At 33.5% G+C, this 19,011-nt stretch overlaps 1 pseudogene; it reads right to left on the reverse strand.

Annotated features, from left to right (window-relative positions):
- LOC116115666 overlaps nucleotides 1-14,911 on the reverse strand; it is a 62,410-nt pseudogene extending 47,499 nt beyond the window's left edge.
- Between the last annotated feature and the right edge of the window lie 4,100 nt (nucleotides 14,912-19,011).

A 19,011-nucleotide genomic window follows, 5' to 3' on the forward strand; every position in this document is an offset into this window, starting at 1 on the left:
GGGATGGAGTCACGGTAAAAAGGGAGGGGGTGTGCCGACAGATCCATCTGGATGTGCAAGGAGTTCAGATAGACAAGATTTCTTTCCTTTTCAGTTGGGGGGTGCCGATGTGATTTTGGGCATTACGTGGTTGAGTTCCTTAGGGGACGTGTGTGCCAATTGAAGAAATTAACTATGAGGTTTGAATTGGAAGGGGTCAGGGTCATTTTACAAGGGGATCCGTCTCTGGTAAAGTCCGGTGTCTCCCTGAAGTCAATGTTACGGTCCATACAGCAATGGGGGAGGGTTCCTGGTGGAATGTTGTGCAATTGAAGAAAAGCCAATCCACACAGACGAAGACATCAGTCCGCAAGTTCAGGCAGTTTTGGATGAGTATCGGCATCTTTTCGACCAGCCCTCCAAACTCCCTCCACACCATCCCCATGACCATGCCATAACCTTAAGAAGGCGCCCAAACCCTTAACATTAGACCCTAGGTACCCATATTTCCAGAAAAATGAAATTGCAAAATTAGTGGAGGAAATGTTAGCAGCCCATATCATCCAACCAAGTACCAGTCCGTTTGCCAGCCCGGTGTTGTTAGTCAAGAAAAAAGATGGAAGCTAGAGGTTTTGCGTGGATTACAGGGCCCTCAATGAGATAACAGTCCCCGACAAGTTCCCATCCGACCATCGAGGAACTGTTGGATGAAATGGCAGGGGCAACAATCTTCTCTAAGTTGGACCTCCGATCTGGGTACCATCAGATTAGGATCAAAGACGAAGACATTCCCAAAACAGCTTTCCGAACACATGAGGGCCATTACGAGTTCTTGGTGATGCCATTCGGATTGACCAACGCTCCTTCAACATTTCAAGTCACTTATGAAAACATTTCAAACAGGTTTGCGTAAGTTCGTATTGGTTTCTGATGATATCCTGAATACAGTATGACTGGAAGCCACATTCAACACCTTTGACAAGCCCTTCAAATCCGGGTGACAATGACCTGGTTGTGAATTGGAAAAAGTGTTCATTCAGGCAGCAGAGACTGAAATACCTGGGGCACTTAATTTCAGCAAATGGGGTGAGGCCGACCCCTAAAAAATTGCCGCTATGGTTTCCAGGCCCACACCCACCAATGTGAAAAGTCTCGCCGATTTGGGATTAAGGGGTATTATCACAGGTTTGTTAAAGGATATGGTAGCATAGCCCAACCACTCACGCGACTCTGAAGAAAAACTGTTTTAAGTGGGATCAAGAGGCTCCAGCAGGCCTTTCTCACCTTGAAGGAGGCTATGACATCAGTTCCAGTGCTGGCAACCCCAGATTTCAACCTTCATCGAGATCCAGACGGATGTTCAGGCCAAGGTAGGGAGTGTGCTGGTTCAACACAAACGACCCATAGCATACCTAAGTAAGGCGTTTTCCCCTCAAGCTAAACAAAAATCGGTCTATGAAAGAAACTAATGGCTGTTGTCTTCGCTGTACACAAATGGAGTCCGTATTTATGGGCAGAAAGTTATCATTCGAACGGACCAGCGAAGCCTTCAATTTCTCAAGGATCATTCCAGCCCATGGGAATGGATGAAAATTACACCCTATGCTTGATCGAAATGAAATCAATAAATAAATACAGTTTTATACAAGCTGTACGGGTATTGACTGTGTTAGACCCCCCATACGTAAGGTCTATGAGTCCAAGGGCAGGGGAAGGAAGAGGGGCAAGGGTACAATAAGTGTGAGTCTGGTAGAGGATGATAAGGTGTGCAAGGAGGGTGATTAGGCATGGGAAATCTGTTGTGAAAAGGGACACGTGCAGGGGAAGTTTGTTATGGAAATGGACACCTAGCTGTCAGTTAGTTAAGGAATTGACTATTTAAGAAGAAGAAGTAAGAGAGGAGGGACATCCAGAAATATTATTCATAGGCTTGTTTGGGAGGTCCCCAGCTCCTCGAATTGCTGGGAATCTGCTTGTTATTTCTATTTCTTTGCTATTTTGCTGGTTACTCTATCTTAGTTCCAATTAATATAAACTTCCATATCCTTCTCTTTGTGCATATTCTTTGGTTGTGTGCTGTGTATGCGTTGCTGTGGTTCTTTGATTGCAGGGAGTTCCATCAGACTGCTTGACGCATTAATGCTGATGGTCAAAAAGAAATCTAGATCAACTTCCAAGGACTGAGCTTAGGTTGGAACAGCAGTAGGCAATGGCCTCTTTATTAAAAAAGTAACACTTAATATATTTATCTACTGTACAGTAAAAAGAAAGTCTGAGCTGTATCTTTATTACTAAAAAAATTACAATTCTCTTTGTTTCCTATCCAAAAAAAAAAAAAAAATTGTCTCATGCAACAAGCACAATTTAACTAGAAAGCTGCAACTTAAGTTCTCTAGGACCTTTTTTTTTCAAAGAACTCCAAACAACATGTGAAACCCCTGCCATAGTACCAGGTCACAATGCAGCCTAAAGAGTTAAGACCACAATTCAGTATTTCTTAGTAAAGCATCCAATTAACTTTAAATATTCTACCCACTCATAAATCCCATCCAGATTAAAACATATAGAGGCTCTTCCTGGAATTATAACTCAATGACCCTAGCTCTTTACCGGCAGATTTTCTCCGAGGCAAGGACGATAGAATTCAGAAACTCTTAAGAATCAGAAATTTCCTTACAAACACACTTGTCATAAAATATGTATTTAATTTTAATCAGATGACTATCTGCTTAAGAAGAATCTTAGAGAGTAAGCTGGTATTAAGGTTGCAATTATCTGATAGTTATGTACAAAATTTATATAAAACCCTCCAATGTACACATTTTAGACAAATGAAATTGCATCCTCCTATAACTGTGTATTTGCAAAAGTATTGTGCATGAGTTGACACAAAGTTGTACATCCTCAAAAGTCTGATATACCAAGTCTCAAATTTCAAGACATAATGCATCCTAAAACAACTATCAAGTATGGAAAGTTTTGTACAAATTTTATATAGCACCCTCATTGGAATTATAATATTTTCAATATAAAGGCACTCTTATAGTTTTTGTACATGTATTGATTTTAGGGGGACACAATATAACCATAGGAGGCCGACAAACCAAATTTACAATACAAATGTATAGCAAATAAAAGCTTTCTGAGATTGCTTCAACTGATCTGTGTTGTTTTTTTATGATAGATCATGACCTCCCCAGGGGCTTAACCAAAAACTACTCATCCAAATTTTAAAATTCTATTTCACAAATTACCCACCCAAGATGATGGGATCAAAGGATTATTCAAAGCACCATGGCATGACTACTTCAAAGTAATTTGTCACTTCAAATAAAATGTAAAATGTTAGACTGGATGATACTTTAGCTTCAATTTTTCTAGACTTAATTTTTATCTCCAGAGGAAAAGAAATTTTGAAAAACCATAGCAAGGTCGTGCAAAAGAGAAACCAAAATGGAATTTACTGCCTTTTACTAATTTCTAAATCAAGAAATGTGGACAAAATCAAAGAGACTCAATAAAGGTTGAAGAAAAGTAAAGATAATAATGAAACCATTATCTGTGTGGTGTAAGCCGTAATAAAGACCAGCAACCTGTCGTAGTAAGTGAAATGTACAAGATATTGGTTAAGCAAAAGATGTACTCAAACTCACCAAAAATAGAAATCGTTGACAGAATCCCAAGTCGGAAAAACATCATCAAATTGCAGATTATGGACTATATAATGTATAAACATGCAGTACTATTCTGTCAGCTCAACTAAACCTAAATCCAACAAGGTAGGGTACATAAATATTTTTGCAATAATCTGCTCTGCCAACGAACACTACGGTTAAATAGAAAAATTATTCAATGATCTCATCTAACCTACTTCAACATCCTCCACATTCATCAACATCTTACCATATTCATTCAAGTAGTCCATTAACAACCGAGTAATATATCAGTCAGAACTTCAGCTTCAGGAGAACTGCTAGAGTGGGGGACAGTTGAAGATATCTTACAAACGCCTTGGGAGAGGTGAACATTGTGTCAGGCTTGTACCATAATGTTGAATATGATGACTTTCTTAGTAAAAATGGAAATTTGGCCTGGTACAGAGGTCAGTCAAATCAGAACCATTGCTTTAGAGAATAGTAGATAAAAAAAAAAAAAAAAAAAAAAAAAAAACCCAAATCATCCAACCTTCTCTTGTGCTTCCTTAAGCGACAAGTCAGTAGGGATGAAGATATTAGGTGCTGGCAGGTGAAGATTTTCATCAGGAGCAGACAGTATCCATTCCTGCAATCAAATAAGGCTTTCAATAATCATAAATTTCTTTTCTTCAAGATACTGTAGTTGCAAATATATATATATAAATATATGTATGTATGTATGTATGTATGTATGTATTCACCCAAACAGAAAGAGCAACCCAAAAGAAAACATTACAAGAATCACTTGTAATCTACTTCATTTTCTCTATTGGCAAATATACCCATACTGCAATTGGGATACCCTGCAGCCTGATACGTCCACCTGCTACTAATACAATGAAACTTATCACAAGCAACATCAAACAACAAACCTGAATCACAGAGTCATTGATTTTCTCAACAGAATATGAGGTGCCATACCATGGCTCAACCATGTCAGTGTGTCCTTCAAATTTCTTCGACTCCCAAAAAATTCTGTGAACAGAAAGTTTATTAGAAAACTATCACCTGTCAATCACAATGCTCCCAATTTGATAGGACTAGATATTAGTGAGGTTCTAGTATTATGAGATTTCTTAGGTTACACCAATAAAGCCATGAGAAGGTGAAGCACAACAGGAGCAAACTAAAATAATAGAAAGTCAATAAAATTTTCACACATAGCACCAAAATATATCCTGCCTGCAGCTGATTATTCAAAAAAAGAATTAAATTTTCACAGTTGCACGTGGATTTTTATGCTACATGCCGAGTAAATTCTTTTATTTACACAATAAATACTCAGGGAAATGTTATATAAATGTATAAAAAATAGCACACTAAATATTTGAGAAGAAGCTTGGATGTTTCATGGCCATTAATGGAGAAGAAGAAGAAGAAGAAGAAGAAACAGAAGCGAGAAAGGCCACCCTAACCATTTTCCAATTCAATTTGGTAACACATATAGCTCAGAACAAAGTACTACTGAGGGTGGTTGGAACCCCTATATCTGCTTAGTGAATTGATATCTTCCTTCGGTTTGCCTGGATTTTTTATCTCATAAAGGGGAATAACTCAGTTCTTCTACACAGTTGAGCCAGAGGAAACATTAAAAAACAAACATCGGATAAATTAGGAAAACTGAGTGATTCCCCTATTTGTTCAAAGAAAGCAACCCAGAAGAAAAAGTAAATTGGATTTTGCATGCCAGGAGTACAGGTCATATATATATTCAAATATTTAGTATTCTGTCTCTATATCTGTTTGCCTTTTCAGTTTCACATAATTTTCTGTTCAAAGCTGCAGCTTCAGTAGTAATATATAGATACAGCCCTGGAAGATTTTAAATCTCAGATTAGTAGTCAGTATAACATAAATCTAAGGCTTGCCCCCTATTTGTACAGTTTAAATATTTGCTTGGTTCAAAATAAACTGAAACCAAAACGTAACAAAAAGAAAGAAAGAAAAAAGCAAACATTTAAATGAAGTTTGGATAACTTCTACCCAGTTTCCGATACCAGGGCCCAGGAAAAAATCAACTAGAAAGAGATGAGTATAATCACATCAAAGCAGAATTAAGGGAAAGCAAAATGAAATAATGCAAAGAAGATAGTGTCCTCTCCATGTACCCATTCAAACATTCTCTAGCACTTACTAACTTACCGAACTTTATTTGGAGAAAGCTCATTCAATATCTTTTCAATAGTCTCTGGACAGAAACTGGAAGGCAAGGATGATCCCACTAGCCAATCTTTAGGGGATATATCTGAGAAAATTACATGGATCATTTTTAAAAAAAAAAAAAAAAAAAAAAAAGCAGTAGTTTTGTTATTCCCAATCAGCACAGACAACTACAAAGAAAGATATCAATCAGCCAACATTCATGATTTGTAAACCATGAATGTTCACAAATATACCCGGGAATAGAAAAGAAAAAAGAAGAAACTAAAGCCAAATTTCAGACATTCCATAATTGTAGTACAAGGACCAATAATAAATTAAAAAAGCAGCGAAGAAATCACAAACACAAAGTCCATTTTTCAACACAATATGCCAAGAAAATATTATTTAGCTATCATATCCCTATTCTAGATTATACTAAAATATACACATAAAGAATTTAAAATTGGACACCCTGGGCAAAGGAATGAAAAAACAAATCTCTAAACTCTTAATAACACTAATATAAATATCGTTTGAGCAAAAGAAGATTTAGAATCATTTTTAGTCATTAACTAAGCGACAATATGATGATAAGAGACAGGTAAGTAATCCCACTTTTCATCTAATCAAGCATAAATTAAAGAGTTTCTTGGATCTTTGTTTGTAACTGAAGTAATTCAGATTTGTCCCCCCCGTTTTTTTTGGCTCTTCAAAACAAGAAGAAAACCCTTTCACAGAGCTGTTTCTGCAACACTATTTCAACTACCTATACAAATTATCAAATAAAAAAAAAAAAAAAAAAAAAAAAAAAGAACGAAGAAAGAAAGAAAGAATAACACAAATGCAGGGGAAACTTCATAAAAGGTAGAACCTTTCAGATACCTGCATATTGGAAGCAATGTTAACCACATAGTCAATTGCGGGGATTTATCCTGATAATGAAATGTTGTCTCAGAAATGCTGACAGCTTCATAAAAATAAGTAAATGTCAGAAAGTTAACTAGGAAGGCAATGTATAGCAATACAGATTATAGTAATGTAAAAGGATATACCAGAATTCATCAAGTAAAATATCGACAATATTCTTATATATGTGGATAAACAGGAAGACATTTTAATGCACAACGTGAAGATCAAAATGGAACCCTCGAATTATTTTGACTCTTACTGACAACTACAACAAATAAGCTCATAGCAACTCCTTTTTCATTCATTGGCATCCTTTGTCAAGGTTTGAGAATCAACTATACAGCTCCATTTGCATTAATAGTTTGGAATGTTATAACTTAACTTTCTTACCACTGCATACAATTTTTGGGCATGGCACCATTGTTGTTTCTTCCATTATAGGTGAGTAAATCCTATAGATTGTGGTACTACAGTCATATCTTAAATTCTATTTTTTCCATTTCAAAAAAAGCATCTCTTAAAATTCCAATTTCTCAATAATATTAATGCAACCTATTTTTATATACAAAATATCAATGAATTCGCAGAAACAAATTAGGGCCTTTTTGATAGAAAATTTAAATACAATTCTTTGTTTATGAAAACGCTTTGGCAGAAATGAGTTAAATGTTTCCAAAACTAGTGTAAGACAGAAAACGATTAAAAGCGTTTTCTACAGTTTTCTATTATTTTAAATTTGAAAACAATTTTTGAATATTATATCAAACATATTTTCAAATATTAAAATATTAGATACAACTTAGAAATTTAAATCGTATTTTTAATTTTAAAATAATTTTTAGATCATAAATCAGACACACCCTGACTATTGAAAATATATAAGAATTTAAGGAAGAAAAAATAATCTTCCCATATGTTATGCGTTGTTATAGAGCCAACTCATAATCCAAACAAACTAACTCCAATGTATCTATGTAGATGAAATCAATGACAAATTAATTATCTAGCAGGTACACCTTCTTTGAGGTGTTAATATAAATAATGAGCTACATAAATGACACGCAGACATACCTCATCAAATATCCATTTGCAAGCACCAGACTTTTGTAAGAGGTTGATGTACCTAAATAACAACCCCACAATATCTTGCATGTGCTCTATAATTCATAAAGGAAATGAGAATTCTTAGTCGATAGATCTACAAGTTGTGGTCATTGACATACTCTTATCAGGACAATTTTAATCCATTAGATCATATCTGAAAAAACTCAATGCCAAGTAACAATTTACAAAATACTTACCATGACCAGCATCAGTTACTTCAATTACAACATCAAAGAATGAATATTCTGAATCCAATCCCCTTCACCTGCAGATAATCCTTAGCCCATCCTGAAAAAAATTGAAAGAAAGCAACCACCATGAATTCGCCTTGCAAAGATTAAAAATTGAGTGCTGATAAGATAATGCAAGCGTATACATAAGTTTTTTACTATTTAGCCAAGTGAAACCAATCAAAGGTTAAGTTTGCACCGGTATTTCGCTTTAATCTCTATCATTATTATTATCACTTTATTATTATTATTATTATTGTAAGACTTTATGACTATTATTATTATCTTCTATGTAAGATTACCTTATCTCATTGAGTTTAACTAGCCTTATCTATGAGTTACTTTCTCTCCATCTCATTACAAGTTATTTATTCCAATTAGCTTACTCTACTATAGATACATGGTTTGTATATTTGGTGACACAGCTGTTTCTTAATTATAATCTGCGTACTCATATGTGAGTATTTTTTTCTTTGCTTAGTCTTGGTATTCTTGCTAATTATAAAAGACAGCTCCTATTAATCTCATAAAAGAAAGCAGCCCCCACCTCAAAGCACTTAATGTAAATTATGGTCACATACACAACCAGAAATTTTGAAGAATGTGCGACAGAAATCCGCCACTAAATTGACTTTCTGTGGCATAAAAGAAGTGCAAACCTACCCAATGTCTTCAGACGTAAAACAATGATCCTTCTCCTTCGTGGCCAATAAGATGACCAAGATACCTGCATGGTGCTTCCTTGTAATGGCGAATGCTTGGAGTTATTGCCATATAATTCTCAATTTGTGACCTTGTTTTATTGGAACAGCTCTGACAAGAATCTGAAGCAAAGATAACCATAAGAGAAAAAAAGAAAAACAAAAGAAAAGAGATAATCTCTCCAACATAGTAATGTATAAGGATCTGTTTAGTACGGCCCTTCAAGTGGAACTTGTAGATGTAGTTAAAAATAGAACTTTCATGAAAAAGTAGTTAGTGTTGTTGTTTATAAATGTGATACAGCTTTCTAACAGTAATTACCAAAAAGAGTTTTAATATAAGGAAGATCAAATAAAATTTCTAGAATAACATAAGAACATATATGATATTTCAAAACTGAAAAAACCTCAAAAAACCTATTGGGAAAACCCAAATTTTGAACTTCTCCTAATAAACATAAAGCAACTAATTTAATTGCTAAAAAGGTTTTCTTGGTTGCAATCAAAGACACACAAAAAAAGAAAAGAGTTTTTTGCCCAACAAATAAGCCAGATTAAGTCAGCATGAAGACCATTCAGCACAGAGTTTCCTTCCTACTTTCATTAACATCTCTTCATGCTTTCCCTCAGCATATATAAACTTCACCAGGACCATGCATACCTGCAAATGTTCTGATGCGCAAGGCTGACCAGGAAAGTGTAAATAGCTCCGATCTGTGTTCCAATTTCCTGGAATTTATCCTCCACTAGGGATTGAATTTTATCCAAGCTCTAGAATCCATCACAGAGATTATGTGGTATATTTCAAAATAGTTTAATTTGACATCAATGCATAGCAGCAAAAATTAGTTACTAACCTTTTGAATACACAACCAGATGCATGAGGTTGGCCGAGTAATTTGCCATAGAACTTAATTAGTTCATCCCTTGTATCCAGTCCTTTAGCCTTGGTCGAACTGCCAAGGTTTCCCAGTTCCCTGACACAACAAATTCATGAATATAACACAAGTACCTATAAAATAAATAAATAAATAAATATGAAAACCTGTAGAAAATAAAGCAAAAATTGAAGGTAGAAAGTAGAAAAGAAACCCAAAAAACAAACACTTGCATAGATATTTGAAATTCCTCAAAACCATTTTGATGAATCTTTATTTTATTTTTTATAATTATCTATTATATATATATTTTTAGAAGAAGCTATGCTGCTTATCTATATTGATTAAAATAATTCCAGAAGTGAACAAGTTGTCCATAAAGTTAAGATCCATCTAAAGGATCACAAAAAATCTATATCATAACACATTGATCAGCTCAAAGAAGCCATGGACAACTCAAACATGAATGCCATATTATTCCCTTCCCAATCTAAGCATAAAAAAAAAAAAAAAGCATCTAGAAAAACTTTAGTGACGATGCCTAAAGAGAAGTAACAATCGAATTGTGTCCCACAAATAATTATGTCTTCCTCTCATCTATTTTCAAAGATCCTTTTTTTCCTCTCTTGCGAATCACCTAAAATAGCAAAATTCCACAGACTTTAGCCTTATCTCCTCTACCAAAACCAAATATATGTTCTGAAAGAAAATCACCAAAAAGTTGGAATACCCACTTAATTTTCGCCAACCGGAGAAGTTTGTGAACTTAATTTTGATGAATTCCTAAACCATGCAGAGTTCATATTAAGGTAATTGAATGGAAGTTAGAGAAAATTTCCATGAACTTCTAGCTATTAAAATGGATAGAATCATAACAACATAAATGCAAGGGTATGCATAACCACAAATACAAGCAAATTATTACAATCAGACTTTAAGAGAGCAACTTATAAAAATAGCACCTGAGAATTTTTTGCAAACGAAAATGTTTATAGATTCATATTGTTACTAAAACCATTTGATATAATACCCAAAAAATACACCTTAATTCATTGGATATTCAAACCATATCATCAAATAACTTTTTAAACAGATCTGTGAAATATCTATAGAAGATAGTTGTTAAGTCAGGGTAATTTAAATTTGATATGCATTGTGTTCATAGATAATAATCATCAATTTGATAAAATTTCCAGAGTGCAAGAGTTCTATTTCTATTATGGAGAAAGATAGAAAGAGCAGTGAGAACCATTTGTTATGTTTGCATTAAAAGACAAGGAACAATCCACAGAGTGCTCTCTTCTTGAACCCACCAAATAATACTTCCAAGATTGGATGGGAAGACGGAAGGAGGAAGAAAATTTCTTAGGGAAGCTTTGGTTTACAAATTCAGAGACATGAATCCATCATTTAAAAAGTAAGGAGATAATTTGAACATATATTGCTCCTCTTTTCTTCCCTGTTCCCCACAAAACCAACAACTAGAGGGAAGATAAAATTCTCTTAATCTTATCTTTTCCATCATCCAGCCATCCTCTTCCAATTTTCAAACCCTCCTAATATCCAGTGCCGAAAAAATTGAAGCAACAAACATTTACCATGCTATGCATATAGGTTCTCATACTTCACAACCAAATTGACCCAAGGAGGGTAGTATGCATGGCAACAGCCAGCTTGAATGTAGACTGTAAAAGATCCTTAACCAATAGAATAGTATCAAAATAAGTGCTGACCTGTGCTGAATTTATGATATGGATGGCCTTCCAACTAGATGTTTCCGAAGCTGTAAGAGTTTTTAAAAAAAAAAAAAAAAAAAAAAAAGATGACACAATAATCACAATCATATGACCATTGCAATAAATCATAATCATGAGGATAATTTCAAAGAGAAAAAAAAATAAAAAATAAAAGAAGAAGAAGAAGCTGCTAGCTTAGTAAAAAATCTTGGAAATTAACTAAAGTCCTAAGTAGTGCTGATAAAACGTGGCCATGCCAATTGGACTAGTCTATCGAGCTTGTTGGAGCCCATCTCAAGTCTATTACTCCGCAAAAGTTATCATTTAGCTTTATTTATGTTCCATTGAATTAGGAATCTCAATGGAATTCGTTTAAATTTCTTTATTTTAAGAGTTTAATAAGAGTAATTTATTTACAATCTATGTCTCCTATAAATAAATAAGAGTAATTTATAATTTCTTGGTATGCTAGATGGGCAGCAAACCCATGAATCCTTGATTTGTTTGCCTTTGGTAACCATCATATGATATAAACACAACAGTTTTTAAAAACTATAAACAACCCCTGAATACAAAATTTTGGGATAAAAAAGTAATTGAAAACCCTTGGAAAGGTATATTTCACAGTTATGAAACATTGGGTTTGATTGAGGTCAACTCTCAGAAGGTTTTGTGATGATTTCCCCTTTTTATATATAGAAAAAGAAAGAAATATTATATGAAAAATCACAAAATGTGGACTCTGCAAACCTATATGAATGAAAGCAATAAAGTGATACAACTTATAAAAGTAATTCAGGGAATATAATCCCTAAAAATCAATCTTCAAGGTTCCCATGCAATTCAGTATCCACAATTGGAAGTAAGCCATATCTTATACTACTTGCCCTGAACAATTTCAGTTATGAACCCATAGTTTTATTCCTGTGGCATTGAAGAACCACAAATCTCCCATATCTAAAATATTGACACTATGAAGGCTCCAACCTCAAATTTCAGTAAAGTCCAATTTTTTTCAAAATGTTTCAAAACCAAGACTACAGAACTAGGTTGCATGCAGTAAATTCAAAAGAATAATTTAAAGAAAAAAATAAAAATTTGCTCAACGAATTCCTGCAAGCACAATTTTGTTATATTGCTAAGGACAAACTATAAGAATGAAGATTCATAGCTGCCTATCTTATAAAAATATGGCATCTTATGTTAAACAGGATGCTGTCCAGATAACTGACCAGTGTCACGTTAAGATTATTGTATCTGTTAGCAAATACTAACAGGAAAAATATAATCAAGCAATAACTAATACCTGGTTCATTCTCCAAGCATCGGACAGTAAGTTCTTTTGGTTCTCTGGATAAGTAGAGAGGAAAATAGAAGAAAGGAGGAATGAGTGATGACAAACCAAGTTTCAAAAGTACTGTTATTGATGCACAAGACTAGGTACATATAAATAACTAACCAGAATCACCGCTTTAATTTCCCTCATTGTAGCATCAGCTGACATCAATGGTTTGATAAAGAACTTGCAAATCTGTTCAGTAAATCACAGGAAAAAACACTAAACTCACAAACTTATGAGACAATATATTATTACGAAAAATGGAAAACTAGCATGTACCTGTCCAGAGCCTCTTCAAAAGAATCAGTGGTAACGTCAAAATAGTAGTTGGTATGCTCAGAAGACGTAAAAGCATTTGTGCTCCCTCCATGCTGTCCATCAGAAAGATAAAACAGAAAAAAGAAAATGTAGATCACTCAAATACGAGTCAAGCTTATAAAGATCAATTATGAAATGAAAAATAGAGCGACTAATATGCATCTTCATCACATAACCTTAAATGGAGATGAAAAACTGTCTAATGGAGTATCATACTAAAAAGGAGACATTCAAGAAATTCCTGGTTAGAAAGGAGGGAGAAATCCTAATTCCTGAAAAGTCTGCACAACATAACGTTCATCTTAACTCATTACAGTGCATCCTAATGCCTCAAAAATTTCCAAGAGACATATCTTTCAAAGGGAACAAAAAATCACTCTCCAAACGGACACCTTAAGGGGTTACATAAATACAAATAATAAAAAACTACATATAATTCTGTCTACTCACTAACAAAATACAAGGATAACCAAATAGATACCAGCACTGAAACAATCAAGAAAATAAAAAATAGAATAAGAGAACAAGATGGGATATTGAATCTAATCCACTCTTAGTGTTTAATTTGAACTAATGGTAAAATTGTCACAAATTTTTTCTGTTTATTCACCCCAATCCAGAAAGAAGGATCACCACGCGAAGACACGATCCCAAAGTAAGAAACATGTTTCTTGTACAAATTGTTAAAGTATCAACAGAAGATTCTTATATCACAATTTACAATACAATACATATTGTAAATACCAATAAACACCCGTCACTGCAGGCAAAGTCCCACAGCATGCTTAGAACAGTAACAACACAACTTTAACAGCTTAAATATTTCTTCCAGAAGCATTACCAAGTATTATCAAGATTTTAATTTCCAATCACGCCAACAAATCATAGAACATCACAGTGGTCATAAAATAACTACGTACAGGCTACTACAACTAATTGTAGTCACTAGTTGAACCACAAGATTCAGCTTCACAGGACCGGTAAGCATACATCAAAACAAAAGTAACAACCCACAAATTGAGCAACTGCACAGATTCATATCTAGCTTTGTTCACCCCATATGCCTGATTGACTTCCAGTAGACTAATCTCCTCAAAATAGAAAGTTGTTAAGACATATGCCTGACTTATTCAATTCTGCCTTTTCTCCAACTTCAATTATCTAACAAATTCCATGATTAGAAGAAAGATTGGCCAAATCACTTTAAAAGAACATGACATAATAAGAAATTAAAAAATAATATAATAATAATAATAATAACAATTACCTCCGTAATGTACTTTGAATAGCTATCCTCCAATGATATTTCTCGCTGCGAACAGCATATGCTCTGCAACATTAAAGAAAAAAAATATACTAAAAAGCAGAAATTTGTATAAAAAATTAGATAAAATTAAAAACAAATTACGAACTTGAACATGTTATAATTCATTTGATCAACTTGCTCTATAATTTAAGAATCAAACAAATAAAAATACCTAGAAAATGGGCAAGGCCTTCGAGGCCAGCGGGGTCACTGAAGGAGCCAACACTCACATTCATTGAAGCACACTATACCACAAACAAACAAAGAAAACGTATTCAATATATATACATACAAAATAATCAGATTGTATAATTCTGAATTTCTTTTAAATTTAGACGATTAATTGCCTTATCTGTATCAGGATCGCTAATCAAGAGGACTTGAAGAGAGTTTCTAAGAACAATCCTCCGGTACTCTCTCTTGTCCGTACGTGGCTTCACTATCTCTACATCGTCTCTACCAACCGCCATTTTTTAAGCCAGAGAGAAATGATCGTTTTTGGTTTGCGATTGATTGATTTTCTTTTGATATACAATCAGAAAGGAAGACTTATGTTTAAGTCTACAGCGGATCCTCTGAGATCGGGTCTATGTCCGTTACGGTACTGTCGTGGAGGTTTTCATTTTATTCAAGATATTTTTTAATTGGTAAAATTTATTCTGAATCTGAGTTTTTGAGCGGTTTGATTTGATTTACCTTAAATATACAGTATATGAATATGATATTAGAAAATAGGCCTTTTATTTTAATAATTATTTCTTGAAGATAAAATTCTTTTGAAGCGTTTGGATTTTGTCATTTTGAGAATTAAGTTTTTCTTTTTTGGGGGGAAATTTAAAAATAAAAATAAAATGTCCGATTTTACTTTCTTAAAACGGTTTCTCGGCCTCAATTTCTGTTGAAATTTCAAAAATAACATAAATTTCTTCATCATTAGTGAACCGTTAATGTGACGTTAAAATTTATAATACGATGAGTTAATATATATCTACTAAATTGCTCCTTCCTGTTTGATTTAACACTAAAAATTTTAGGATAATTGGAATCCTGTTATTACTATAATTACAGGGAATTTTTTAATTTAATTATACCTAAGGGGTGGTTATTGTTATTAACCATTTTTAAAATTTGAAAGTGCATTCATTATTGTTTTCTCTAAAAAAAATAGAAATAAGAAAAATTCGTTCACTAACAATAGTCATTTTTAAAACTATTTAATGAGCAATCTTACTTTGATATCAATTGAAGGATCAGAATGGCCTTAAGAGGGGTTGATCGAAAGGGTCATTTTTTAAAATATAAGCAAATTTTGACTCTTTATAACTTGAGGTTTGTTCTAATATAAATTGTGAATGTGAACAATTGTGAGTAGCAAATATGAACAAATATAAAGTAAATTGCATAAATTAAAGAGAGAAGGAAAGAGAGAATCAGACGCAATAGATATATAGAAATTCAACCCCAAGTTGGCTTACGTCCCCTTCTTCAAACTTTCCTCGAAGTATTTCAACTAAGACTTGGTTTCAACATTGAACCACCAACTATTCAATGCAAATAGATTTACCCCATCTTATGTTAAATCTTCACACACTAAGACTTACTTCATCTCATTAGAAATACCCAAATACCCAGAGTGTAACATATTCTTTTACAATACGAGAGTATGATAAATATAACAATGAAAACTCTCTCAATAGAATATAAGCAAGGGTATAACCCAAAGAAGCCAAGTTACAAATTAACAAATGAAAGGAGTAGCAAAAGTTTGATTTAGAGTAAAAAAATAACAAGTAAAGCTCTTGAATTTTGTTGGAACACTTTTGCTATTAAATGTTTGCAAGTTTAGAGTGTCAAAAGTCACTACAAATCAAAAAAAAAATATCTTGTCAACCAAGTAGAAAAATTTCTAAAAAACTAGTTATTATGCCCCAAAATGTTTGAAGCAGCTTGTCGTATTTGGTCGACCGTATAAAAGTATCTAGTGAGTTGAGTCAACGTGACATATAACCATTGCTCCCAATAGTCATCCAACTGATTGAATAATATATCTAGCTTCATGGATAATAGAGCAAAATAGAGGTTGCTCTTTGTTCCACCCGATCGGCCATCCAGATTCACATCCAGCTAATCAAATGGCTTAAATTAAATTAACCTTTAAAACTTCAGTAAAATCAGTTTAACCCCCATAGTTTGGAATTTGACATTTTCACCCAACATTGTCCAACAAATCTAGAATCACATCGACTTACCAAATGGGTTAAATTACAAAAATTTAAACCTTTACAAAATTCAGTTTAAAACCCAATTTTTGAAAAGCAAACTTTAAATAAACTATTAAAACAATTTAATTTAGAAATTATTAATTTTAAAATTGAAATAAATTAATTCAGGACTTAAATAGTAAAAAAAAAAAAAAAAAAAATTAAAAGAGGGGCAAAGTGAGCATTTCGGCCCTCAAAATGCCTTTAAATTGGGCAATCCCCTAATTTTTAGGGTAATAGCCATTCCAAAAGAATTCTTATTCCACTAGTAATGTCTTGAAGTCAGGAAGAGAATGTGCATTCATTTGTGTAAATTTCGAAGTAACCTGAGTCAAGTTCAAAAACAAACCATCAGCAACGCCTTGCTAGATTAACATGGCTGCGTAGAGGCCCATATTGTTTCACCCAAATTAACATGACTTAAGTTCAAAAACAAATTGGGCCTGACGTAAAATAAAATCTTTATGACTTAAGTTCAAAAACAAATTGGGCCTGACGTAAAATAAAATCTTTCTAAAAAACTTGTGATCGATGCCTAAAGAGAAGTAAGCAATCGAATTGTGTCCACAAAATAATTATGTCTTCCTCTCCTATTTCAAAGATCCTTTTTTTCCTCTCTTGCGAATCACTAAAATAGCAAAATTCCACAAGACTTTAGCCTATCTCCTCTACCAAACCAAATATATGTTCTGAAAGAAAATCACCACAAAAGTTGGAATGACCCACTTAATTTTCGCCAACCGGAGAAGTTTGTGAACTTAATTTTGATGAATTCCTAAACCATGCAGAGTTCAATTAAGGTAATTGAATGGAAGGTTAGAGAAATTTCCATGAACTTCTAGCTATTAAAATGGATAGAATCATAACAACATAAATGCAAGGGTATGCATAACACAAAATACAAGCAAATTATTACCAATCAGGACTTTAGAAGCAACTTATAATAAAATAGCACCTGAGAATTTTTTGCAAAACGAAAAATGTTTATAGAATTCTATTTTACTAAATAAACCATTATATATACCCAAAATACCTTAATTCATTGGATATTCAAACCATATCATCAAATAACTTTTTAAAGCAGTCTGTGAATATCTAATAGAAGATAGTTGTTAAAGTCGGGTAATTTGAAATTTGATATGCATTGTGTTCATAGATGAATAATCATCAATTGATAAAATTTCCAGAGTGCAAGAGTTTCTATTCTATTATGGAGAAAGGATAGAAAGCAGTGAGAACCATTTGTTATGTTGCATTAAAAACAAGGAACAATCCACAGAGTGCTCCTCTTCTTGAACCCACCAAAATAATACTTCCAAGATTGGATGGGAAGACGGAAGGAGGAAGAAAATTCTTAGGGAAAGCTTTGGTTTACAAATTCAGAGACATGAATCCATCATTTAAAAAGTAAGGAGATAATTTGAACATATATTGCCCCTCTTTTCTTCCTCTGTTCCCCACAAAACCAAACAACTAGAGGGAAGATAAACTTCTCTTAATCTTCTTTTCCATCATCCAGCCATCCTCTTCCATTTTCAAACCCTCCTAATATACACAGTGCCGAAAAAATTGAAGCAACAAACATTTACCATGCTATGCATATAGGTTCTCATACTTCACAACCAAATGACCCAAGGGGTAGTATGCATGGCAACAGCCAGCTTGAATGTAGACTGTAAAATAGATCCTTTACCCAATAGAATAGTATCAAATAAAGTGCTGACCTGTGCTGAATTTATGATATGGATGGCCTTCCAAACTTAGATGTTTCCGAAGCTGTAAAGTTTTTAAAAAAAAAAAAAAAAAAAAGATGACACAATAATCACAATCTAATGACCATTGCAATAAATCATAATATGAGGATAATTTCATAAGAGAAAAAAAAATAAAAAAAAAAAGAAAGAAGAAGCTGCTAGCTTAGTAAAAAAATCTTGGAAATTAACTAAAGTCCTAAGTAGTGCTGATAAACACGTGGCCATGCCAATTGGACTATCTTATCGAGCTTGTTGGAGCCCATCTCAAGTCTATTACTCCGCAAAAGTTCATTTAGCTTTATTTATGTTCCATTGAATTAGGAATCTCAATGGAATTCGTTTAAATTTCTTTATTTTAGAGTTTAATAGAGTAATTTATTTACATATCTATGTCCCTATAAAAATAAATAAGAAATTTATTATTTCTTGGTATGCTAGATGGGCAGCAAACCCATGAATCCTTGATTTGTTTGCCTTTGGTACCTCATATAGATATAAACACAACAGTTTTTTAAACTATTAAAACACCCCTGAATACAAAATTTTGGGATAAAAAAGTAATTGAAACCCTTGGAAAGGTATATTTCACAGTTATGAAAACATTGGGTTTGATTGAGGTCAACTCTCAGAAGGTTTTGTGATGATTTCCCCTTTTTATA

Source organism: Pistacia vera, unplaced genomic scaffold, assembly GCF_008641045.1.
Source record: "Pistacia vera cultivar Batoury unplaced genomic scaffold, PisVer_v2 Contig749, whole genome shotgun sequence".
NCBI lineage: Eukaryota > Viridiplantae > Streptophyta > Magnoliopsida > Sapindales > Anacardiaceae > Pistacia > Pistacia vera.